General features: G+C 36.2%; 1 protein-coding gene and 1 pseudogene across 2 annotated transcripts in view; one reads left to right on the plus strand and one right to left on the minus strand.

Moving 5' to 3' along the window:
• The window catches only part of GALNT13 (polypeptide N-acetylgalactosaminyltransferase 13), a 503024-nt gene that overhangs the window by 337636 nt on the left and 138480 nt on the right, over nt 1–26908 (plus strand). The window lies entirely within an intron of this gene.
• LOC122226132 lies at nt 10406–11043 on the minus strand (annotated as a pseudogene).

Raw genomic sequence — 26908 nt, forward strand, 5'->3', positions numbered from 1 at the left:
AAAGACTGGGTATTCTTTCTCTCTCAAAAGTGTATTCCCTATAGTTTTAATACCACAGCCAATCCATTATTACCGTGTACCATATTGTTCTCTGTCTATTACTTGTCTCTTTATCCATAGTAGTTCAGAGACGTGTAGTTACAGTGTTTAGCAACTTTCCTGTCATTTTACAGTCCTAGAAAAACTGTGTGTTGAATAATTAGAAGAACCGGGGCGCCTGGGTGGCGCAGTCGGTTAAGCCTCCGACTTCAGCCAGGTCACGATCTTGCGGTCCGTGAGTTCGAGCCCCGCGTCAGGCTCTGGGCCGATGGCTCGGAGCCTGGAGCCTGTTTCCGATTCTGTGTCTCTCTCTCTCTCTGCCCCTCCCCCGTTCATGCTCTGTCTCTCTCTGTCCCAAAAATAAAAAAAATTAAAAAAAACAAAAAAAAAACGTTGAAAAAAAAGAAGAACCAATGAGTGACTAAAGGGAATGACCAATGCACTTTAAAGGGAAGCCACTTTTGTTTCTTCTTTTCTACTGAATTCTCCATGGATGTCTGATCTGTGCCAGACTCCTCACAAGAACTGCAGCACATTGGAAGCTTTTGTCCCCCTTCCCTGACCTAACCCCTGAGTAAAGACCCACTTCTCTGATCTAACCCCTGATTTAGGACCCACTGATAAGAGGGAAATGAAAGGTACTCTTCATATATCTGTGATGTATTATAGGTACTTATAGGTACTTAAAGGTACTCTTCATATATCTGAGTTTCCTCTCCGAAAAGAAGGTTCCATTGGTTTACTCGTGTTCTTAGGGAAATATGATTACACCATAACTATAGACACACACAGTAATATAATCCTACCTTCCAGGACTAATATAAAAGTCTAACAGGCACAAGTTAGGCAAACAATAGCATTCTGCAATACAGCAGCATAGTATAAGAGCCCATAAGCTTAAAATATGACTACTTTTACACATGTTGATTTTTATTTTTCTCATGACCCCCATTAATTTAAAGTTAAAATGGGATGTATAGATAACTATGTATGTGAATTACTTTATCTGACTTTTTTGCAAAATATTTACTGTACATCCTAATTGTCTCAGCCTATGCCCATCAGCCATTGGCAATATTGATAGAGCTGGCTGTATCTAATTATGGCTCCCAAATGGGTATATGAATGAAGAATAGAAATACTTTGAAATAGTGTTGAAGAATACATTTTCAACACTTGTTTAGTTTGCTTTCTGGCTGCCTTTTTGAGGATGCAAATACTAAAGCATCATTGATTTTTAAAGCCCTGTAGGCTCTTAAAGTCTGAGGCAGTTTTTACTAGTAATTGGGCTGTTACAGCTGGAGGCAATGTGATTGTCCTAGCAAATCCTTTGAAATGAAGTGATGTCAGCAGAAACCACTCTTCACAGAGCAACCCACTATAAATGCCCACATTTTTTTCCTATCAGTCACAGGTAAAAAGCTTAAGAACTTTAAAATACAGTGTAGTCATAACACTAACCATGTATTTGAAATGCTGGATGCTCTATAAATATTGATTTTCTTTTGGGGGGAGATAGATTTCTAACTGTGCATCAAAGGACATGGTGATTAGAAGAAGCTGTCCTTATGTAACCTCCAGTTGTTCTTCCTTTTCTTTTTTTTTTTTTTTAATTTTTAAGGTTTATTACTGTTTCAGAGACAGAGAGACAGAGCACTAGTGGGAGAGGGGAAGAGAGAGGGGGAGACACAGAATTGAAAGCAGACTCTAGGCGCTGAGCTGTCAGCACAGAGCCCAATGTGGGGCCCGAACTCACAGATGGTGAGATCATGACCTGAGCTGAAGTCGGTGGCTCAACTGACTGAGCCCCCCAGGTGCCCCTGTTCTTCCTTTTCTTAATGAACCTCTTGTGCTCTTGTTTTGAGCAGACACAAATTGAAAATAGAATTTAAAGATCCCCCAAACATACCTTTAAAGGTATTTATATGTGACTGGGAAAACAGCTTAGTTTCCTTCGGCAATTCTGTAGCATTTTGATCTGTATTCCAGATAAACAGAAACCTCACATTTAGCAACACATCCTTGAACTTATTTTGAAGGTTAACTCTATCGGTTAACCTTTTAAAAATACTTTAGAAAAGTCAGTTCATCAGAGGCAGCCTTTGTTAGAAGCATCTTTGCATCATTATGAAAGTTTAAGATGTATGTTCCTTTCTATCTCTTGAAATTTTTATCTATGAAATCCCAATGTTTTTCAGCATGCTGGTTTTTTGAAGATACAATATTTAATAACCAGCCCTTTGAATGTAGGTCCTAATTTCTTTTATGAGTCATAAAAATGTGGTTCCAGGCCGATTTCATGAGCACAGGTTTTGATGTTCTCCACAAAATATGCAGCATGCACATTTTTTTAAATAATAGTCCAGGGATATCAGTTTTTGGTTGGGTTAACATGAATTCATCTCTAAAGAGTGTGGCAGTTCTGAACATAAAGCACATTTGCACCTGTGAATTTTGTATTTTTATTAATAAACACTTCTTCAGCAGCACCAACCATGTTCTCACCAAGTGCATAGGATATCAGGAGGAGGAAATTCTAAATCATTTTAATATGCTTTATTGTAATAGCACGTAATTCATGTATCTGGTTGATACTGTGAAACGCTAAATGTGGAAGAAAGGAATGACGGCTATACTCAATATTGTTGGTATTGTGGGTGGAGAGCTGTTTTTCCTCGCTACAATTAATTAAAGACACTAGGTCAATTTTTATTGTTGGCATTTTATGGGTATTTATTTGTGTTTCTTTTATAATAATGATATTTTCATGCTTCTGTCTTCATTGGGTAGGTATTTATTAAATTCCTGATCTGCACCGTGCCAGGTAGGGAAGGTACAAACACAGAAAAGATGTTGCTTTTGCCTTTAAAAAGTGAACTGCCTACATCATCAAATTTAATTAGTTTAAATGAAAAATGAAATTAAGTGCTTAGTACATGGGGAACATGCTGTCAAGATTTAAAAGGGATACTTATGTGAACGACCAACATTCTCCTTGACTTCTACTCTCACTCATAAGCATCAAAATCAAATGAATCTCTAAGTCTTTTCTCTTCTACCTGCTAAGTTTTCTCAAATCCGTTCAGTTATTCTCGTTCTTGCAGTCATCTCAAATCCAGAGAAACTCCTGACCATCCTGATGGGTCCTCCTGCCTCAAAGCTTTGCCCACTTTTCACCCACTTTCACCATGTTGCTCGAGGACACTCCTGAAACTAAATTTCATTTGATCTCTCACTTACCTACCAAACTTTTAATGACTTAACAGAAAGTCAAAAATCTGGAATGTGGCCAGATCTGATGCTCACCCAGCCTTTCGTCCTCTATCTTCAACCCTAGCTTTCCACACACCAACCATGTGGAACTAAAGTCTCAACATGTTCCCTCCAGCTTTTAGAGTTTTGCATATGTCTAACATAGTATTTGATGAGTTAATAGTATTTGATGAGTTAATGAGTGAGTTTACCTCTGCATAAAGTGCCATCATGATCCACCAACATTCATGATTCATGTGTAATGTTTATTAGCATTTTCCCGGGAACTCCAATGGCCTCCCCTGTTGTAGTATTTATGCATTTTTAAAGTATTTCTTCCCTCCACTAAGCTGGGTGAATAAAGAGACTATATTTGTTGTTTGGTTAGTTGATTGGTTGGTTGGTTTTGTTTTTAGAGTTCATTGAACTCAATTTTTTCTTATTATATTTGTCAGAGGCAAAATATATGTTTCAGTCACCACTACTGTTTCCCCCTACTCCAAAATAACCCTCTGTGAAGCATTTGATGCCTATCCTTCAAATCCTTTTCCTATGCATTTGTATACATATATAGACATATATACATATATTAAGTAAATAAGATCATATAATAGATACTGTTTTAATTTCCTTTCTTTTAACTATATAGTTTGTCCTATAATGTTTTACACAGAATTCACATAAGATTATATCATTCTACCTTGCAACTAAATAATACTGTACTGCATAGATATATCAAAACTTATTTAATCATACCCATAGTGACAAACATTTGTCGGCTTGTGGTTGTGTGTTATTATAAGTTACAGAAGCGTTCTTGAAGCAGTATCTTTTGAACCTGGTAGGATTTGTCTAAACAACATAGCAACCTAAAAGAGAGTTGGTAGCAGACTACCTGGATTATTTCAGGTCCTGGCTCCACATAACCCCTCTCTGTATTTACTTAACTTATCTGCGCTTAGTTTCCTTACTGTAAATGAGAATTATAATAGTTGGGCCTTCCACATAAAGTTTTTTGAGACTTAAATGACAACTAGATATATAAGGCATTTTGGACAATGACATTAATCTCTTAATTTTTGTTCATGTCTCTTGCAATTAAAACATCAATACTTCTATGGGGCACCTGTGTGGCTCAGTCAGTTGAGTGTCCTACTTCGGCTCAGGTCATGATCTCACGGTTCGTGGGTTCGAGCCCCATGTTGGACTCTGTGCTGACAGCTCAGAGCCTGGTGCCTGCTTCTGATTCTGTGTCTCCCTCTCTCTCTGCCCCTCCCCTGCTCGTACTGTCTCTCTCTGTCTCTCAAAAATAAATAAACATAAAAAAAAATTTTTTTAAACATCAATACTTGTAGGCAATTAATACAGAATTACTACTTACCTCATTGATTATGTGTTAATAAATCTATGTGTATGTGTGCAAATGGTCTAAAGTAGAGCTTTCACATCTGGGGGCTCATAGATGGTTGTCAATATGGTGGCCACCGGTCTTAAGGCACTGACAACCCCACATTAACTATAACTACTTCATATTAATGCTGCTTCTGGTGAAAGCATGCAAGAGGCCTATTTGTTAAATAGGCATCTTACCTTTTCAGAAATTGTTTCTACTTTCCTTTGCAAAACTCTCACCCTGTCTAAATCACCTTTCCATTCTGGCCTATAACTATTGCCCCACATTCTTTTCTACCAACGATTAGCTGCAAAGCTCTCCTTAACTTATAACCTCATTGAATAAAGATAACTACTAAAAGTAGTTTTTATTTTCTAGATAATTTGTGTTAACACGCTAAAGGAGAGCTACTCCCAAAAGACTGTAAATTATTAGGATGCTAAGGTAATCTATCGTTAGTAGTTGTTTTTTTTTTTTAAGTGTTTATTTATTTTGAGAGAGAGATAGAGACTGAACAGGGGAGGGGCAGAGAGAGAGGGAGAGAGAGAATCTCCAGCAAGCTCCACACTGTCAACATGGAGCTTGATGCGGGGCTCAAACCCACAAACTGTGAGATCATGACCTGAGCTTAAAACAGAGTCAAAAACTTAACCGACTGAGCCATCCAGGCACCCAATGTCATTAGTATTTAATGTCTGGTAGGCTAGCATGTGGCTAGTTCCTTTTTGTATTGTTTTATTTTTGCCAAGAATTATTTTAAAGAGCCTCAACTTAGCACACTGAGTTTAATCCACATTCTATCATTATTGGATCTAGAAAAGACTGTGTTTCCTAATTCTCTAAAAGTTATCTTTGACTCTGCTCACTCTCCTAAGAGTATATATAAATAAGTAATTGTTATTTAAAACAGCTAAAGATGATGATAACATAGAAATCCAGGTAAAGATAATCTACCAGAACACCTAATGCAGGGGACTTAGCCTGAGAGCCTTTAAAACAAGAAATCTGCAATTTGAGAAAAAAAAGAAAAGAAATCTGCAATTTGTAACCATCTGACCGCCGATAACTTTATGTAAATGACTGTGCTGAGTGTCAGAACGAGCTCTTCAACTGAGGTAAGAATTAGAATCGACATTTAATGTAGTTGATTATATAAGTGTTAAGCTGTTCAATTTTAGTTATGCTAAAATTATATAGTAAAATTGGGGCACTCTGAAGATCACAAGATGAAAGTAGGTATGGGAAAACCTCTGTATGCACCTGAATCATGTTTGATCCATATTTAATGCTCTTACATCAATAAAAACTCTTGGCCAACTTCTGAGAGTAAAAATCCATCCATCTTACACAAGTGTTCTTGATCATTTACACCAATTTGAAAAACATTGTAATGTCCTATTCTGACTCATTGAACAAGCTTTAAGGAAATGAAAATTAATCATGAGCATCCAATCTATATGAGGTAGAATTTACTTACTGGAAACTTCAGAATATTGCAGAAGTTGCGCGCGCACACACACACACACACACACACACACACTGATTAGACTAAGGGCTATACATTTTTCATTTAAAGATGAACCAAAAACTAAATGTATGAATAATTTTGATATCTAAATCCTAGGAGGTAGTGATAATTATGTGAATAAATCTATATTAGAGCTTAAGTAATATTTATTCACTCTAGAAATACTTGAAACTACTCAGATTTGGTAATGATAAAATTATTTCAGGGACTAATTATCTGAGTTGTTGATTGGTTAATCAAAGACTCTGAGGGTACAATGATCCACCCTTACTGTTCAAATTCAATATTTTTGTAGCATTCAATAAACATTATTTATATCATCTGTTTATTAACTTTATGGACCATGAATACAATTCAAGATATTTGGAAATAATTACTGTAATGGGAACTGATATAATCATTTAATAGATATATTTAAAATTTTAACTGTTATAACTGATTAACTAGCTATAGCTGATGTAACTATTGAAGCTAATACTTTGATTTATGTTCCATGCATAAAGATGATAATACTTTGCATAAGAATACTTATCGGATTCTAGCATTCTACTTCCATTTATTGCCCAGAGAGATCACAGACTACTTAAAAAAAAATCCTGCACATTTTACTAACCTGGTAGTTCAAAAGTCTGAAACACTTAGGGATTTTCTCTAGATTTTGGTAAGACAAGAATCTGCCTGCATAGAAGTCTTGTCCCGCTCAATGCCATAATGATTGCTATTTCTATCAGTCCACTTAGACCCTTCCAGAGGCAGTCACTTCCACATACAATTTACTCAATGCTTTATAAGTAGAATGACTAAATAATTTGTTGTTCAAATCAGGACAGTGTTATGAGTGAAAGGGGACGCTATTAATAATCATGCCCAGATAACAGATATGCACCATGACTGTCCCAAATAAACAAGGACATATAGTTATCCTTTTTCAAGACTTCCTGTACATGGTTGAAAAATTTATTAGAAGTTTTTCATTTTGAGTTGAAATCTGCTTTTTTTTTTCAATTTTAAACCAGGGGCTAATAAATATAATGTGTTTTTATTCATTGATATGAAAGTTTCTCAGATAACGAAATCCAGCCTCTTACTCAATTCTCATTAAAGTGTCTCTAAAAGACAGACATCTAGGCTCTGTTTGAATATTTCCATAGACAAGAAACTCATTGCATTGCAAATCAATTCATTATATTTCTGGAAAGCTTCTTGGTCGAGAACTTAAAATTGTCTGCTTATAATTTCTTATCTTCTGAATCTATACAAATGCCTAAGCTTTTCCACATAATATCCCCTTTTAGTAAAAACATTGCACCCTCTCCTACCTTATTTCTCAATCAAAGCCCCCCCTTCTTTCCACTGTTGTTCATATATCATAGATCGAAGGCTAGTTACATATAGTTACATCTAATTTGGAATGTTCATTTTGATCAATTAAATAACTTATTCAGACACTTGAGATCTATGTTCTTTAATTCCAATAAGAATTTTTTATTGGAAATATAATTAAATTGTGCTGAAAGAATAGAATTTCCTAAATTACTAAGTTGTGAAAAATTCCTAAGTTTTCAAAAATTTTTTAACTGAGATGTTGTGCCAAAAATGTGCAGTTTATAATACAAAACAGTTTAAAAATTAAAATAATGTCACAATGGAGCTCATTTAGTAATGACAATTCTGACAGAATAACTTTCAGTCATAAGAACACCATCACTGTAGTTTCGTTTATCTTATTTTCAACAATATACATTAGAAAAGTTTAGCTGTTAGATATATTTTATCGCTATTTCCATGTTTAGAATATGCCTTAATTCAAATTGCTAATATCATGTATTATTTAAAATTTAATTTGCTCAGCCAAACTAACCAAAGATAAATGCTAGTCTGAGATCTTCATTGTTTTGTCACTTTAAATCTATTTGTAAAATATAACAATCTCTTGCGGTGTCTGGGTGGCTTAAGCATCCAACTTCGGCTCAGGTCATGATCTCACAGTTAGTGAGTTCAAGTCCCACACTGGGCTCTCTGCTATCAGCATACAGTCCTCTTTGGCTCCTCTGCCCCCCTCTCACAGGGGGACATTAATTTTTTTTTTTCAACGTTTTTTATTTATTTTTGGGACAGAGAGAAACAGAGCATGAACGGGGGAGGGGCAGAGAGAGAGGGGGACACAGAATCGGAAGCAGGCTCCAGGCTCTGAGCCATCAGCCCAGAGCCCGACGCGGGGCTCGAACTCACGGACCGCGAGATCGTGACCTGAGCTGAAGTCGGACGCTTAACCGACTGCGCCACCCAGGCGCCCCTATTTTTTTAAATTTTTAAAAAAATATTTATCTCTTTATTGAAGTTCAACACAATTCAGAAAAGTGCACTATTTTTAAGTATGTAGTTCAATGGATTTTCATACCCCAAACGCACCTGTGTCACCAGGATCCAGATCAAGAACCAGATCATTTCAAAGCCGCTTAACCTCCCTTGCTCCTAGAAGCCCCTCATGCCCCTTCTGGTTGCTACCTTTTTATAAATCCTGACTTCTGAGATCATAGATTTGCCTATTCTTAACTTTTACATTAATGGAACTCTACAGTGTGTGTTCATCTGTGTCTGGCTTCTTTTGCTGGGCCTAATGTTGTGTAGATCAGCCATTCTTATTGTTATGTAGAATTCCATTATGTGACTATAACATACTTTATATTGATTCCCTTTTTGTTGATGGGCATTTGAGCGGTTTCCAAGTTTGGGGCTGTTGTGAAAAGTCTTGAGAATTTATGTACTTGTCCTTGGATGAACATATGAATGCATTAATGTTGATATGTTCCTGGGAGTGTAATTGCTGGATCATAAAATTTATAGCTTTTTTTTTTTACATAAAACTTACATGTTTTTTTTTCTGATTATGGGTTTTCTTTTTTTTTTAGTTGAGTATAGTTGACACACAGTGTTACATTAGTTTCGGGTGTATGACTTCATGATTTGACAAGTTGATGCATTATGCTTTGTTCACTACAAATATAGCTACCATTTGTCCCATTACATTGTTATTACAATTTCATTGACTCTATTCTTTATGTTCTTCTTTTAATTCCTGTAACTTTTCCATTCCATAACTGGAGGCCTATATCTCCTTCTTCTTTTCACCCATTTTGCTGAACCCCCATCCTCCTCCCCTCTGACATCAATCAGTTTGTTCTCTGTGTTTATTGTTGTGCTTCTGCTTTTCGATTTTTATTTTTTTTTAATTTTTGATTTTTGTTTTCAAATTTTTATTTAAATTATAGTTAGTTAACATGACTGTAATATTGGTTTCAGGATTAGAATTTAGTGATTTTAAATATAACAGCCAGTGCTAATCCCAAGAAGTGTCCTCCTTAATACCCATCACCCATTTATCCATCCTCAGCCCACTTCCCTTCCATCTACCACAGTTTGTTCTCTGTGGTTAAGAGTTTCTTATGGTTTGCTTCTCTCTCTTTTTTCCCCCTTCCCCTGTGTTCATCTGTTTTGTTTCTTAAATTCCACATATGGGTGAAATCATTTAATATTTGTCTTTCTCTGACTGATTTATTTTGGTTAGCATAATACACTCTAGTTCCACCCACTTCATTGCAAATATCTTCTCCCATTACATAGGTTGTCTTTAGTTTTGTTGATTGTTTCCTTCACTATGCAAAAGTTTGTGTGTGTGTGTGTGTGTGTGTGTGTGTGTGTGTGTGTGTGTGTGTTTATCTTGAAGAATCCCAGTAGTTGATTTTTGCTTTTGTTTTTCTTGCCTCCAAAGAAGTGTCTAGTAAGAAATTGCTATGGCCAAGGTCAAAGAGGTTGCTGCCTTTGGTTGCTTCTAGGATTTTGATGCTTTTCTGTCTCAAATTTGGGTCTTTCATCTATTTTGAATTTATATTTGTGTATGGTGCAAAAAGGTGGTCCAGTTCCATTCTTCTGAATGTTGCTGTCCAATTTTTCCAGCACTATTTGTTGAAGAGACCATCATTTTCCATTGGATATTCTTTCCTGCTTTGTCACAGATTAGTTGACCATAGAGTTGTGGGTCTATTTTTGAGTTTTCTATTCTGTTTCATTGATCTATTGGATCAATGTCTGTTTTTTGTGCCAATACCATACTGTCTGGATCACTACAGTTTTGTGATATAACTCGAGGACCAGAATTGGGATGCCTCTACCTTTGCTTTTCTTTTTCTTTCTTTTTTTTTTTTTTTTCTGTTTTTACTTTTATTTGCATGTATTTCATGCAGAATTTACTCCCGGGCCATAAGTTTTTGTTTCTTCAGTTTCTTCTGGGATATCTTTTTCTTCTGTGCAACCTCCTCTTCTGGTTTAGGAACAATCTGCTCTTTTTCAGTAAGGATCATCTCAATGTGGCAGGGAGAGCTCATGTATGGGTTAATCGACCATGAGCCCTATAAGTTCTACGCCGCATTTTGGGGGCTTTGTTCACCTGGATGTGCTCAATGACCAGAGAATCTACATCTAAACCCTTAAGTTCAGCATTACTCTCTGCATTTTTAAGCATGTGCAGTAAAAATTCGGCACTCTTTTTGGGCCACCGACCCTGTGTCCAGCCCCACTGTTTGGCCTGGGCACACCTACCAACTCCACCATTGTAGCGTCGGAATGGCACATATTGCTTCTGCAAAGTGACATCTTTCAGATACTTGGTGGCTTTTCGGATATGCATACCCTTGATGGCCTGGGCAGTTTCCCGTGTGTTCTTAAAGTGAACACGAAGATTTGAACCTCTTGATTTGCATGATTTTGTCGGGTTTTCCGGGTCAAGTGAATAGCGAACCATTTTCAGAGATCACCTCAGGCCGCTTACGGGAAGAGGTGCTTTTCTTTTTCAAGATTGCTTTGGCTATTTGGGATATTTCATAGTTCCATACAAATTTTAGGACTGTTTGTTCTAGCTCAGGGAAAAGTGCTGTGGTATTTTGATAAGGATTGAATTAAATGTGTAGATGGCTTGGGTAGATATTTTAACAATGTTTGTTCTTCCAATCCATGAGCATGGAATGTTTTTCTTTTTTCATTTCTTTGTGTTACCTTCAAATTCTTTCATAAGTTTTCAATAGTTTTCAGCATACAGATTTTTTTATCTCTTTGGTTAGGTTTATTCCTAGGTATCTTACGGGTTTTGAAGCAATTGTAAATGGGATTGATTCCTTGATTTCTCCTTATGCTGCTTCATTATTGGTGTATAGAAATGCAGCACATCTCTGTACATTGATATTATATCTTGTGACTTTACTGAATATATCACTTCTAACAATTTTTGGGTGGAGTCTTTCAGGTTTTCTACATGGGATATCATGTCATCTGCAAATAGTGAAAGTTTGGCTTCTTCCCTGCAATTCTGATGTCTTTTATTTCTTTTTGTTTTCTGATTGCTGAAGCTAGGACTTTCAGTACTATGTTAAATAACAATGGTGAGAGTGGACAATCTGTTTTGTTCATGACTATAGAAGAAAAGCTCTCACTTTTTCCCCATTGAGGATATTTGCTGTGGGTCTTTTGTATATGGCCTGTATGATGTAAAGGTATGTTCCCTCTATCTCTACTTTGTTGAGGGTTTTTATTAAGAATTGATGCTGTATTTTGTCAAATATTTTTTTTTCTGAATCCATTGAGAGGATCATATGGTTCTTTTCTTTTATTAATGTGGTGTATCACATTGATTGATTTGTGAATATTGATCTACTCCTGTAGCCCAGGAATAAATTACACTTGATTATGATGAATGATTCTTTTAATGTAATGTTGGATTCAATTTGCTAGTATCTTTTGAGAATTTTTGTATCCATGTTCATCATGGGTATTGGCACATAATTCTTCTTTTAGTGGGGTCTTCGTCTGGTTTTGGAATTAAGGTAATGGTGGCCTTATAGAAGGAGTTTGAAAGTTTTCCTTTAATTTCTAGTTTTTGGAATAATTTCAGAAGAATGGGTATTAACTCTTCTATAAATGTCTGGTAGAATTACCCTGAGAAGTCCTATGACCCTGTACTGTTGTTTGCTGGGAGATTTTTTATTACTGATTCAATTTCCCTGATGGTTATGTGTATGCACAAATTTTCTAGTTCTTCTTGTTTCAGTTTTGGTAGTTTGTATGTTTCTAGCAATTTATCTATTTCTTCCAGATTGCCCAATTTGTTGGCATACAATTGCTCATAATGTTCTCTTATAATTGTTTGTATTTCTTTGGTGTTGGTTGTGATTTCTCCTCTTTCATTCATGGTTTTATTTATTTGTGTCCTTTCTATTTTCTTTTTGATAAGTCTGGCTAGTAGTTCATCAGCTTTATTAATTCCTTCAAGTAACCAGCTCTTAGTTCCATTGATCTGTTCTACTGTTTCTTTGTTGTTGTTGTTTCTATATCATTTAGTTTTACTCTAATCTTTATTATTTATCTTCTGCTGGCTGTAGCCTTTATTTAATATTCCTTTTCTAGCTTTTTTGGGTGTAAGGGTGGGTTGTACAATTGACACTTGTCTTGCTTTTGATGTATTGCTATATACTTCCCTCTTATGGCTGCCTTTGTTGCATTCAAAGTTCTGGATTATCATGTTTTCATTTTCATTTGCTTCAATGTATTTTTTTTTAATTTCTTCTTTAATTTCCTGGTTAACCCATTCATTCTTTAGTAGGATGTTATTTAACCTCCGTGTATTTGTGGTCTTTCCAAATTTTTTGTTTTTTTAAAGATTCCATGTATGAGTGGAATCATATGCTATTTCTCTTTCTGACTAGCTTATTTACATAACATAATGCCCTCTAGGTCCTTCCATGCCTCAAACAACACAAACTCATCCTTTTTTATAATTCTATACTATTCCATTATGCATATATACCACATTTTCTTTATCCATTCGTATATTGAAGGGTGCTTAGGTTGTTTTCATGTCTTGGCTGTTGTAAATAATGCTGTAATAAACATATCTCTTCAAGTTAGTGTTGTATTTTCCATGAGTAAATGCCCAATAGTGAAATTATTGGATCATATGATATTTCTATTTTTAATTTTTTGAGGAAAATACTATTTTTCACAACGGCTATATGAATTTACATTCCCACAATAGTGCATGAGGATTCCTTCTTATCCACATCTTCACTAACACTTATTGTTTCTTATCTTCTTGATTTTAGCCTTTCTAATAGACATGAGGTAATATCTCTTTGTGGTTTTGATTTTCATTTCCCTGATGATAAGTGATGTTGAGCATTTTTTCATGTGTCTGTTGGCCACCTGTAGGTTTTCTTTGGGAAAAATGTCCATTCATATTTTCTGCCCATTTTTAAATGGGTTTTTTGTATGCGTGTGTTGAGATGTATGAGTTCTTTATATATTTTTATATTAATCCTTATTGGATATATCATTTGAAAATATCTCTCCCACTCAGTAGGTTGTCTTTTTGTTTTGTTGACTGTTTCCTTTGCTGTGCAGAAGCTTTTTATTTTAATATAGTCTCAGTAGTTTATTTTTGCTTTTGTTTCCCTTGCTTTAGGAAACGTATCTAGGAAAATGTTGCTATGTCTGATGTCAGAGAAATTATTGTCTGTGTTCTTTTGTAGGATTTTATGGTTTCAGGTTTCATGTTTAGGTCTTTAATCCATTTTGAGTTTATTTTTTGTATGATATTAGGAAATAATCCAGTTTCTTCTTGTACATGTAAGTGTTCAGTTTTCCCAGCACCATTTATTGATAAGACTGCATTTTCTCCATTGTTTATTCTTGCTTGCTTTGTCATAGATCAAGCGATCATATAAACATGGGTTTATTGTAGGGCTCTCTATTCTGTTCCACTGATCTGTGTCAGTTTTGCGCCAGAGCCACACTGTTTTGATTATAGCTTTGCAGTGTGTCTTGAAATCTAAAATTGTGATACTTCTAATTTTGTTTCTTTCTCAGGATTGCTTTGGCTACTTGGGATCTTCTGTGGTTCCATAAAAATTTCAGTATTATTTGTTCTAGTGTCGCAAAAAATGCTATTAGTAGTTTGATAGGGATTGTATTGAATCTGTAGCTTGCTTTGGGTCATGTGGACATTTGACAATATTAATCCATGAACATGGAATATCTTTCCATTTCATGGTGTCATCCTCAGTTTCTTTCATCAGTGTTTTATAGTTTTCAGAGTACAAGTCTTTCACTTCTTTATTTAAGTTTATTCCTAGGTATTTTATTCTTTCGGTGCACTTGTAAATGGTGTTGTTTTTTTCTCTTTCTGTGACTTTGTCATTAGTATATAGAAAAGTTGCTAATTTCTGAGTATTAAATTTGTACCCTATGACTTTACTGAATTCATTTATTCTTCTAGTAGTTTTTTGGTGGAATATTTAGGATTTTCTATATAGTGTCATATCATCTGGAAATCATGAATTTAACTTCTTCTTTACCAATATGGATGCCTCGTATTTCTTTTTCTAGTCTGATTGCTGTGGCTAGGACTTCTAGTATTATGTTGAATAAATGTGGCGAGAGTGGACATCCTGTCTTGTTCTTGACCTTAGAAGGACAGCTGTTTTTCACCTTTAAGTTTGATGTCAGCTGTGGGTTTTTCATATACGGCCTTTATTATGTTAAAGTATGTTCCCTCTAACCCCATTTTGTTGACAGTTTTTATCATGAATGGATGTTGAATCTTATCAAATGTTTTTTTTTCTGCATCTATTGAGATTATCTTATGATTTATTTTTCATTTTGTTAATGTGGTATATTACATTGGTTGAATATTGAACAATCCTTGCATCCCAGGAATAAATCCCATCTGACTGTGGTGAATATTCTTTTTAATGTATTATTCTGTATGGCCCACAGGTTTCTTAATTATCTTTTCAAAGGCCAGTCTAGTCTGCCCTAGGCATGGACCAGAGAGGCTAAGAAGGCTCTTTTATTCTACTTTCAGATGCCATGCCATTCTGGTACTAAAAGCCAGATATTTCCCTGTCATCCAAGATTCTGTATTTAATTTGAATTCCATCCAGATCACACTCGTAGGGACATTGACATTGAAAGGAGGTTTTGTTTTTGTTTTTGTTTTTGTTTTTGTTTTGCTTTGTTTTGTTTTACCTGTAGAGTCAGAATCCAGTAATAGCTATATAACCTAGAACAAATTATGTAATCTTTTTTTCAAGTTTATTTTATTTATTTTGTGAAAGAGAGTGAGAGAGAGGGTGAGCAGGGGAGAGGCAGAGAGGAAGGGAGAGAGGGAGAGAAGGAATCTCAAGCGGGATCTGTGCTGTTAGCACAGAGTCCAAAGTGGGGCTCAATCTCATGAACCATGAGATCATGACCTGAGCTGAAATCAGGAGTCAGGCACTTAACCACCTGAGTCACCCAGGCACCCCTGTAAGCTTTTTATGCCTTAGTTTCTGCATCTATAAAGTAGGGATTTTTATAATTATCTCAATGAATTTCATTTTTGAGATTTTGAGATTTTCATTTATCTCACAGATCCAATTTTTGTAAGCATCAATAAGATAAAGAATAAAGATGTTGGAACTGTATCTGAGACATACTAAGGACTTAATGAACTATAAATAATAATAAATTTCTTAAGAAAATAATATAAAGAAATACAAATCTAGGGCTAAATATTTTATACCTATATATGTATGTATGTAGTTATTGTTAGAACAGTTATTTAAAATGTTATTGATAAATATTAGATGTGCCAAAATTATTTACATAATAAAATTATACTTTTATGTAGGAATATATGTCTGACTTTCATCAAGGCATTGTTTTCTAGCTTGGGACAGAGATCACAAACCACTTTGAAAATGTGATGAAGTATATGAAACTATTCCCAATTAGATACATATATACACAACTTTATTCATGCCAATTTGGAATTCATGGAAGGTATGGTTCCCATTTATGGAATTCACAGCAGCCCAAAACCTCATGTCTAGAACTTTAGCTTTAAAAACAATATGGTAGATTAGAAATCTTGGATTTAAGATCTAAACATGTAGATTTTTTTATTCTGGGAAAGTGATTTAATCTCTCAGTCTCTGAGATATTCAATCTCTGAATACTTTTATTAAATTGGCAATTGGAAATGATGATCTCTAATTTCAACTCTAACGTTCTACATTCTTATGACATAACTAGCTTCTCCAATTATTTTAAAATATGAGACCATTTTCTGCCACCTGCTTATGTAGGTATGAATGGGATGATTCAGCAGCAAAGACTAAGGAAGTATATATCTTTCTCTGACTCAGGCCTCTTAAACTGGAGCCAGACACAGAGGGGAAGAGCCAAAAACAGAAAGGATAAGAGATTTGCCCTCAAGACTAGGAGAACAATCAAGTAGAAATATAACTGGATATTAGTGGCATCCTTAGATTGAAGTACTCTGATTCAGGGTAGGAAGCGGTTTCAGAATGTGTACAATATTGTTTGTCTTTAACCTTTCAGTCCTTCAGAATTTTGTCCTTGATTCTTAGTCATTAAAGTTGGTGGTAGTCAGGTTTTGTTATTTGTTTGTCTTTGTTCTCATTTTCTGTTACTGCATAACAAATTATCCCCAAACTTAGTGGCTTAAAACAGAATATTTTTTTTTTTTTTGTATCTAATGATTTTGTGAGTCAGGAATTCAGGCAGGTCCCAGCAGAGTAATTCCTGTGCTTCATATGGCAATGACTGAAGTCACTCAGTCGTATTCAGCAGGCACATGGCTGGTCTGGAGAGTCCAAGATGGCTTCTCTTGCATAGCTGGCACCTTGCTGTGATGGCTAAAAGGCTGGGCTAACCTAGGATGGTCAACTAAAGTGCTTTTCTGTGGCCTCTCCAGCAGAGTAGTCTCAGGGTACTCAAATAACTATCAAGGAAGCTCTAGGGGAAGCTTTATGTATGTATGCATGTATGTATGTGTATGTATGTGTTTGTTAATGTTTATTTATTTTGAGAGACAGACAGAGCACGAGCAGGGGAGTGGCAGAGAGAGAGAGGGAGACGCAGAATCTGAAGCAACCTCCAGATTCTGAACTATCAACACAGAACCTGGTGGAGGGGTTCAAACTCGAGCCATGAGATCATGACCTGAGCCAAAGTCGGACCCTCAACTGACTGAGCCACCCAGGCACCGCTAGGGGAAGCTTTATGTTTCCAGAGGCCTGAGCAGAAGCTGCAAACAATCTTATGAGCTAGACTTGGAAATCCCCACATGCCTCTTCAGCCACATCCTATTAGTGAAGCAAGTCATCGATGGAAACTCAAAACCAAGAAGAGAGATTTTATGCTCTGTCTCTTTTAGGAAGGAGTAGCAAAGTATTTGTGATCATTTTTAATCATCACGATCGGCCACCCCTAAACTTTGAGTAAAGAGGGTTCAGTTAATAATAGTTTTTGTTTCATGGCTATGGCTTATCTAGCTAGCTCGCTAGCTGTCTACCTATTTATTCCCTTAATCTCCCATCATAAGCAACTGTTTTAATTTCTTTAATTTGTGTATTTTATTTGACTGTTTTGTTTGAAAAATGTACATTGTTTAGGGTGAGTTTGCTTATTTATTTATTTATTTATTTATTTATTTATTTTTATTTTTATTTTTGAGTGAGAGAAAGAGACAGAGAGCAAGTGAGGGAAGGGTAGAGGGAGAGGGAAAGACAGAATCCCAAGCAGGCTCCATGCTCAGCATAGAGCCTGTCACAGAATGCTATCTCATGAAAGTGAGATCGTGACCTGAGACAAAATCAAGAGTTGGCCTCCTAATGGACTGAGCCACCCAGGTGCCCCAGGTGTTGAGTTACAGATCTCCTTATTTTTCTCCTTTTTATACCACAAACACTATGACTTTAACACCAATTCCTGGTTTCTAAGTGTACATCTATGTGCTATAAAGCTCTCAATTGTGGGAATCCTCTGCATTTCACCCCTTCGTCCTTTCTGACATGCTTATCCAAAGTAACTCCAACTTGCTGCCACCGTTAACTTATTAGTTTCCTCAACAAATAGTATCAAATATTTACTGTGTGCCCAGCACTGTTCTAGGTACTAACAACATACATTTTCTTATGGACTTATATAAGAATGAGGAGCGAGATTTATGTCCAGGAGGAAAGTTTCTGGGTGACAGAATATTGTCAGGTGGTTTTGCAGAATCCAGCAAGTATCTTCTCCTGTGCCTATTAACTTTGTTTTTTTTTTTTTTTTTTTTTTTAATTTTTTTTTTAACGTTTATTTATTTTTGAGACGGAGAGAGACAGAGCATGAATGGGGGAGGGTCAGAGAGAGAGGGAGACACAGAATCCGAAACGGGCTCCAGGCTCTGAGCTGTCAGCACAGAGCCCGACGCGGGGCTGGAACTCACGGACCGCGAGATCATGACCCGAGCCGAAGTCGGCCGCCCAACCGACTGAGCCACCCAGGCGCCCCTGTGCCTATTAACTTTGTACATGGCTGTTTCATTAAATAAGGCTTTCTTTTTTTTTTTTTTTAATTTTAAATGTTTATTTTAAATATGTAATACATTCACATAATTCAAAAATAAAAATAATATAACAAAACCAATATGGAGAATTATTTTTATTTTACATATCTTTAATTTAAGCGTAATTAACCTACATTGTATTCCTTTCAGGTGTATGACATAGTGTTTCAACAATCCTATGTATTACTCAGTGCTCATCATGATGTATAATCATCATCTGTTTTCAAACAACATTTTCACAATCTTATTGACTATATTCCCTACGCTGTACTTTTCATCTCTGTGACTTACTTATTTTGTAACTAGAAGTTTGTGCCTTTTGACCCCCTTTTATAATATGGACAAATCTTGCTCCAAACTAATTTCCTTCTACCAAACTTCTCTCACATAGTTTGTATTAATTTTTTCTGCATCCTTTCAGTGAGAAATCCTTGATATTGATGTAATCAGACTCATTGATTTTTTTCTGCATTTTGGTGCTCTTGAAGATCATTTAGAAAATGGTTTCTAGTGGTATTTTTTTTTTTAGTTATTCGTTCTTTAATATTTTTGTTCCTTATCATCTTATTATTGTTGTTAGGCATTTTATTGTCTTTATTTTATTCTCGACGATGTCTTGGTTTTTATTTTGATTTGTTTTGAGTTCCAGTATAGTTAACACACAGTGTTATATTAGTTTCAAGTATAGAATGTAGCAGTTCAGCAACTGTATACATTACTCAGTGCTCATTGCAGTAAGTGTACTCTTAAATCCCAGTCATGTCCTTCACTCATCCTCCCTCCCACCTCCTCTCTGGTAACCATCACTTTGTTCTCTATAGTTAAGAGTCTGTTATTTGGCTTACCTCTTTTTCTCTTTGTTGTTGTTGTTGTTATTGTTGTTTCTTAAATTCCACATATAAGTGAAATCATATGGTATTTTTGTCTTTCTCTAACTTATTTCACTGAGGATTATACTCTCTAGCTCCATCCATGTTGTTGCAAATGACAAGATTTCATTATTTTGTGGCTGAGTAATATTCCTTATGTGTGTGTGTGTGTGTTTGTGTGTATACACCATTTCACTTCTTCCTTACCAATTTTGATGTCTTTTATTTCTTTTTTTCTTGTGTATAGTTTATTTATTTATTTTAAGAGAGTGAATGAGAATGAGGTGGAGGGGAGGGTCAGAGAGAGAAAGAGAGGGAGAGAGAGAGAGAGAGAGAGAGAGAGAGAGAATCCTATATAAAGATAGATATATAGATATATATATATATATATATATATATATATATATATATATATATATATATATCCCGCATTTTCCTTATATATTCCTCTATTGATGGACACTTGGGATGTTTCCATAATGTGGCTATTGTAAACAATGCTGTGATAAACATAGGGGTGCATATATCTTTTTGAATTAGTGTTTTCATATTCTTGGGGTAAATACCAAGTAGTGTGACTTCTGGTTCATACGGTAATTTTATTTTTAATTTTTTAAGGAGCCTCCATACTGTTTTCCACAGTGGCTGCACTTGTTTACATTTTCACCAACAGTGCATGAGGATTCCTTTTCCTCCACATTCTCAACAATACTTGTTTTTCTTGTCTTTTTGTTTGTTAACCATTCTGACAGGTGTGAGGTTATATCTCATTGTAGTACTGATTTGAATTTCTCTTATGATGAGTGATGTTGAGCATCTTTTCTTGTGTCTATTGGCCATCTTTGTTTTCTTTGAAGAAAAAAAAAACTGTTCATTTTCAATGGATTTTTTTTTTTTGTGGTTGAGTTGTATTAGTTCTTTATGTATTTTGGATACTAACCCTTTATCAGATATGTTATTTCCAAATATCTTCTCCCACTCAATAGGTTGTCTTTAATTTTGTTGATTGTTTCCTTTACTGTGAAGAATATAGTCCCAATAGTTTGCTTTTGCTTTTGTTTCCCTTGCCTCAGGAGATATATCTAGAAAAATGTTAGTCCAGGCGATATCAGAGAAATTATTGCCTGTGTTGTCTTCTAGGATTTTTATGGTTTCAGGTCTCACATTTAGGTATTTAATCCATTTTGAATTTATTTTTGTTTATGATGTAAGAAAGTGGTCCAGTTTCATCTTGTACGTGTAGCTGTCCTGTTTTCCCAACACCATTTGTTGAAGAGACTATCTTTTTCCTATTGGACATTCTTACCTCCTTTGTTGAAAATTAATTGACCATATAAATGTGGGTTTATTTCTGGGTTCTCTATTCTGTTACATTGATCAATGTGTCTATTTTTGTCAGTACCACACTGTTTTGATTACTACCACTTTGTAGCATGTCTTGAAATCTGGGTTGTGATACCTCCAGTTTTGTTCTTCTTTTCAAATTGTTTTGGCCTTTTGGGATCTTCTGTGGTTCCATACAAATTTTAGGATTATTTGTTCGAGTTCTGTGAAAAATGCTGTTAGAATTTTGATAGGGATGTCATTAAATCTATAGATTGCTGAGTATAGTATGGGCATTTTAACAATATTTGTTCTTCTAATCCATGAGCAAGGAATATCTTTTGATTTGTTTGTGTCATCTTCAATTTCTTTCAGCAGTGTTTTATAGTGTGCAGAGTACAGATCTTTCACCTCTTTGGTTAAGTTTATTCATAGATGTTTTATTATTTTTGGTGCAATAATAAATGAGATTTTTAAAATTTCTTTTTTTGCTACCTCATTATTAGTGTATAGAAGTGCAAGGATTTCTATACTGATTTTGTATCCTTCAACCTTACTGATTTATCAGCTCTTTTAGTTGTTTTTGTTTTTGTTTTTGTTTTTTGGAGTCTTTATGGTTTTCTGTAGATAGTATCATGTCATCTGCAAATAGTAAACATTTCACTTCTTCCTTACCAATTTTGATGCCTTTTATTTCTTTTTTTCTTGGTTATAGTTTATTAATTTATTTTAAGAGAGTGAATGGGAATGAGGTGGAGGGCAGGGTCAGAGAGAGAGAGAGAGAGAATCCCATGTAGCCTCCCCACTGTTAGCATGGAGCCTGACATGGGGTTCGATCTCACGAACCATGAGATCATGACCTGAGCTGAAATCAAGAGTTGGATGCTTAATCAACTGAGCTACCCAGGTGCCCCATTGCTTTTTATTTCTTATTCTTTTTTGGTTGCTGTGTCTAGGAATTCCCATACTATATTGAATAAAAATGATAAGGGTAGACATCCTTGTCTTGATCCTCATCTTAGGGGAAAAGTTCTCAGTTTTACCCATTGAATATGATGTTAGCTGTGTTTTTTTTTTTCATATAAGGATTTTATTATGTTGAGATATGTTCTCTCTAAACCTACTTTGTTGAGAATCTTTATCATGAATGGATGTTGTACTTTGTCAAATGCTTTTTCTGTGTCTATTGAAATGATCATAAAATTTTTACCCTTTCTCTTATTGATGTATCACATTGATTTATTTGTGAATATTGAACCAACCTTGCATCCCAGGAATAAATCCCACTTGATTGTGGTAAATGATTTTTGTAATGTATTGTTGGGTTCAATTTGCTACTATTTTGTTGAGGGGTTTTGCATCTGTGTTCATCAGAGATATTGATCTGTGGTTCTCCTTTTTTGTAGTGTTTTTATCTGGTTTTTGTATCAAGGTAATGCTGGCCTCATAGTATGAATTTGGAAACTTTTCTTCCTCTTCTATTTTTTGGAATAGTTTAAGAAGAATAGGTATTAACTCTTCTTAAAATGTTTGGTAGAATTTGCCTGTGAAGCCATCTGGTCCCGGACTTCTGTTTGTTGGGTGTTTCCAATTACTAATTCAATTTAATTGATAGTACTTAGTCTGTTCAAATTTTCTTTTTCTTCCTGACTCAGTTTTGGGAGGTTTAATGTTCCAAGGAAGTTATCCATTTCTTCTAGGTTGTCCAATTTGTTAGTACAACTATGTCTTGTTCTTACTAACTTTAAAATCACATGCAATGGGTATAAATTTGCTTTACTATTTTTAAAAATATTTTTAAAGTTTATTTATTTGAGAGAGGGAGAGAGAGCATGGGGGGGGGGTGGGAAGAGAGAGGGAGAGAGAGAATCCCAAGTAGGCTCCACACTGTCACCTGTCAGTACAGAGCCCAATGAGAGGCTCGAACTCACAAACTGTGAGATTATGACCTAAGCAGAAAATAAGAGTTGGAGGCTTAACCAGCTGAGACACCCAGGTGCCTGCCTTACTAATTTTCTTTTTTTGAGAAAGAGAGAGAGCACGTGCATGCACATGTGTGAAAGCAGGGGAGGGAAAGAGGGGAATGGAGAGAGAGAGTCTTAAGCAGGCTCTATGCTCTACATGATCATGACCTGAGCCAAAGTCAAGATTCAGATGCTTAGCCGACTGACCCATGCAGGCACCCCTGCTGTACTATTTTTTAATACATAAAATCAGATCTTGGTCCATTGGATATTATTGAGCAGTGAAGGGCATGAAGATTTATGTTTTTACATTGTACTATACTTGAATGACAAATTTTGAAAAGCTTTTCTGTGACTGGCTAATGCCATCTCAGCATCTTTTACAAAGCTCTGGTCTATGGAGATAAAGTCAATTGGTTTGCATGAGGAGCCCATGGCCTTCCTCAAGCAATCGATGCTCTTTCAAGTTCCATATTTAAGGGGTTAAACTAGCATGGCCACAAGGAAGAAAATAGGTTGCAGAGAAGGTAAGGAAGAGTAGCAGGCTGGTCCTGACCCTGAAACAAAGAGGTGGGAATGGATACAATGGTTCTGGTGAGAGAGCAAAAATGAGGCCACCCTTTGTAACTGAGTGCCCTAGAGCTTGCTGCTCCCTGGAAGGAATGTGGTCACTTGGGGCTACAGGTCGGAATAGTGGGTGGGAATAGTTCAGCTCTGCCACAGTGCCTTGGACATGGCCTCCAGAAGTAGTAGTTGGTTTCCAAGAAAGAGATCCAACCTTATTTGTGGCACAGTTTCTCCTAATTAAATTGTGTGCCTCATTTTTATTCCTGTGTCATTCCTGAGAGACCCAGTCACCATCCCTCCCTGTCCTGAACTGGTGCTTCCACTATGGTCAGAATCTCCACAATCTCATCTGTGTGAGGCCAAGCCCTGACATATCTTAGCTCCCCGTGGAAGTGACTGGGTGAGAAAATAAAAAAAAAAAAGATGCTTCTGCAGGAGATCCTGGGCCAATAGAATAGGAACCAACTCCTCTCTGAGCCTACCCCTGAGAAATGAGCCAGGCCAGCCTCACAGGAGAGCAAGATAACAGCTCGTGGCTCATGGCCATGCCAGAACAGAAAGCTTTGCTCTTTCTCTTTATGTGAGACATGATTATTTAAGGTGAGCTTGAAGTACCAGTCTATCGTACTTTATTATAACAGCCTGAGCTAAGACACCACTGTATCAGAGTCTGCATTTTATTTATTGTTTAATGCAATATAATAGATATACAATGTTAATTTCAAGTGTGCAAAATATTGATTCAACAATTCTATATATTGCTGTGTCTACCATGATAAGTGTAGTCATCATCCGTCACCATGCAATGTCACTACAATATTCCCTGTGCTGTATTTTTAATATGCATGACTTATTTTATAGCTGGACGTTTGTACCTCTTAATCTCTGTCATCTATTTCGTGCACCCTTCACTCACCTCCCCTCTGGCAACCAACAGTTTGTTCTCCGTATTTAAGAGTCTGCATTATAACAAGAGTCTGGTGATTCTTGTGCATGTTAAAGTTTGAAAGAATTATTAAGTCTCTCTCTCTCTCTCTCTTTTAATCTCCTCTTGTTGGTTTCCTTGTTTCTCTCTGGTCCCTGTAATAGGTACACAGGTTTTTCCAACACTGTATCTCTTAATTCTAAAATTATTATGCTCTGTAATATGATTACTATGTATAGAAAGGGATTCAAGCCAAAAATAATAATATAAGACTTTCTGTTAAATTTTTTAAATTTTATTTGAGAGAGAGAGAGATAGAGCATGAATGTGAGCAGGGGAGAGGGGCAGAGGGAGAGAGGGAATCCTAAACAGGCTTCATACTCAGTGCAGAGTCTGATGCAGGGCTCAATATCACGACCCCAGGATCATGACCTGAGTCAAAATCAAGAGTCAGACGCTCAGCCAACTGAGCCATCTGGGTGCCCCAAGATTATCTGTTAAATTTGAATGTAGGATCAGTAACCAGAATACCTCACTACCTCTGCATTAAAAGAACTAGATTGGACTCCTCCAAATTCAAACACTCAAATTTGCTTGAATATTTAGAAGTAAATGAGATGAAGTTTTGAAAGCAATAAATCTTGCTATTATTGGCACTAGTTTTACACTTCACAGTCTAAGAATTAAAATTTCCCTTTAACCTTCTTTTTGTAACTTATTTTTAAAATGAGACATTTCCTTTTCATTATATGCAGTTACACATATATTGCCCTTCTTTACTTTTTTACACATATATTGCCTAGCTTTACTTTTTCATACATAAGCACATAACTTTTACTTAGTGTATAACTAGCTTAGGCATTTAGAGATCAACTGCGCAGGTAAACTCAAACCCCATGGTTCTTGTGGCGTGGGCCCAGCCAGCCAAATGAGCATCACCTGGCAATTGAGAAACAAACTCTGAGGACAGTGCCCACGAATCTGTTTCTAATAAGCCTCCAGCTGCTTCCAATGGGCAGTAAAGCGAGAACCACTGTTGTAACTCCTTTCTATTCCACGTGTTCCAAGTACCAACAGTGTATCATTCCCTGTGCTTGTCAGAAATGCACAGTCTCAGCCTTCATTGCAGACCCACTGTTGTGGAACTAAATGTTCATGAGACCTAGCAATTCATATGTTGAAATCCTAACCTCCAATATGATGATATTGGGAGGTGGGACTTAGGGCGATAATTAGGTCCTGAGAATGGAGCACTCGTGAATGAGATTAGTGACTTTATAAAAGGAACCCAGAGAGCCTTTCCACCTTCTGTCTGCCACGTGAAGCTGTAACGAGAAGTTGGCAGTCCGTGACCTGGAAGAGGGTTCTCAACCAAACGGGACTACACTGGCATCCTGATCTCAGATTTCCAGCCTCCACAACTGTGAGAAGTAAATGCCTGTTGTTTATAATTCCCCACTTCTCCCAGTCTATGGTGCTTTGTTACAATAGTCCTGAGACACCACTGTAACAAAATCTACATTCTGACAAGATCTCTGGTGATTCTGGTGCACTTTAAAGTTTGTGCAGGCTCATTTTTGTCTTCTCTGGTTAGCCTTCTTGTTGGCCCCTGAAATAGATGCACAGGCTTTTCCAACATTGAGCCCCATAATTCTAAAATCAAACCACTAAGCTTTATGATTACTCCATATAGAAGGGATTCTAGCTCCCTTCCCCCAAATGAGACTTCCTGTCAAATTTGAATATCAGATAAACAACAAATAGCATTTTAATGTAAGTGTGTCCTGTGTAGTATTTGATACTTGGGACATATTTATACTGATAAATTGGACATCTTATATTTTTATGTGCTACATTTGGCAACTCCACAGATAGCTCAAAAATCCCCCTTCCCCCAGAAACTTTTAATTCCTGGCAACATCAATGTGGATATTTGCTAAAACAGCCATATGTTTTTATATGACAATTTTTCTGTTCTTTTTGGATGAGATGGAAGCTGAAATCCTAGTCTCTACCCTTCAGTAAGTCAGCATCTGTATGCCTTTGTTTACCTACAAAAGGCATCATTGACTAAAGCCTTAGAAAGCAGGAATTGGCATTAACCAACATTTGTCAGCAGGAAGGACTTCAAATCAACTATGAAAATACAAAAAAAAATCCTCCTTTTGGAAAATATTCTCTGTCATCCAAAATTCAGTGTCAACAATTCTCTGCGATAGGTTAAATCTTTCAGGCGCCAAGGGCATATTTTGCCATGAGGTCATTCTGGCATGCCCATCAGGAGTCCCTGTTGCTTTAAATTTGATACTCTGTCTGCTGGATCACAGCTGAAGGTTCTTTTAGTCTTGGAGGTTCTGGTAATGTCTGCTTGGAGTGTTTTCGTTTTTGTTTTTGGTTAAAACTCTCTCTGCTATAATCCGTGTTGGGGATTTGCAGTGGAATACTAGCTCAGTGCTGGGAAGTAACTAAGACGCTTTCCTGAAGAAATTTCCTATCAGTTGTCCTTGGGCCCAACTCCGTGAGGAGATGAAGTGTACTTTTATTTGGATGGGAACACTGGATGAGAGCACCCTTTTGTTTCAGTAATATAAAGCCTGTCTCTG

Source organism: Panthera leo, chromosome C1 (assembly GCF_018350215.1).
Source record: "Panthera leo isolate Ple1 chromosome C1, P.leo_Ple1_pat1.1, whole genome shotgun sequence".
In the NCBI taxonomy this organism is placed as follows: domain Eukaryota; kingdom Metazoa; phylum Chordata; class Mammalia; order Carnivora; family Felidae; genus Panthera; species Panthera leo.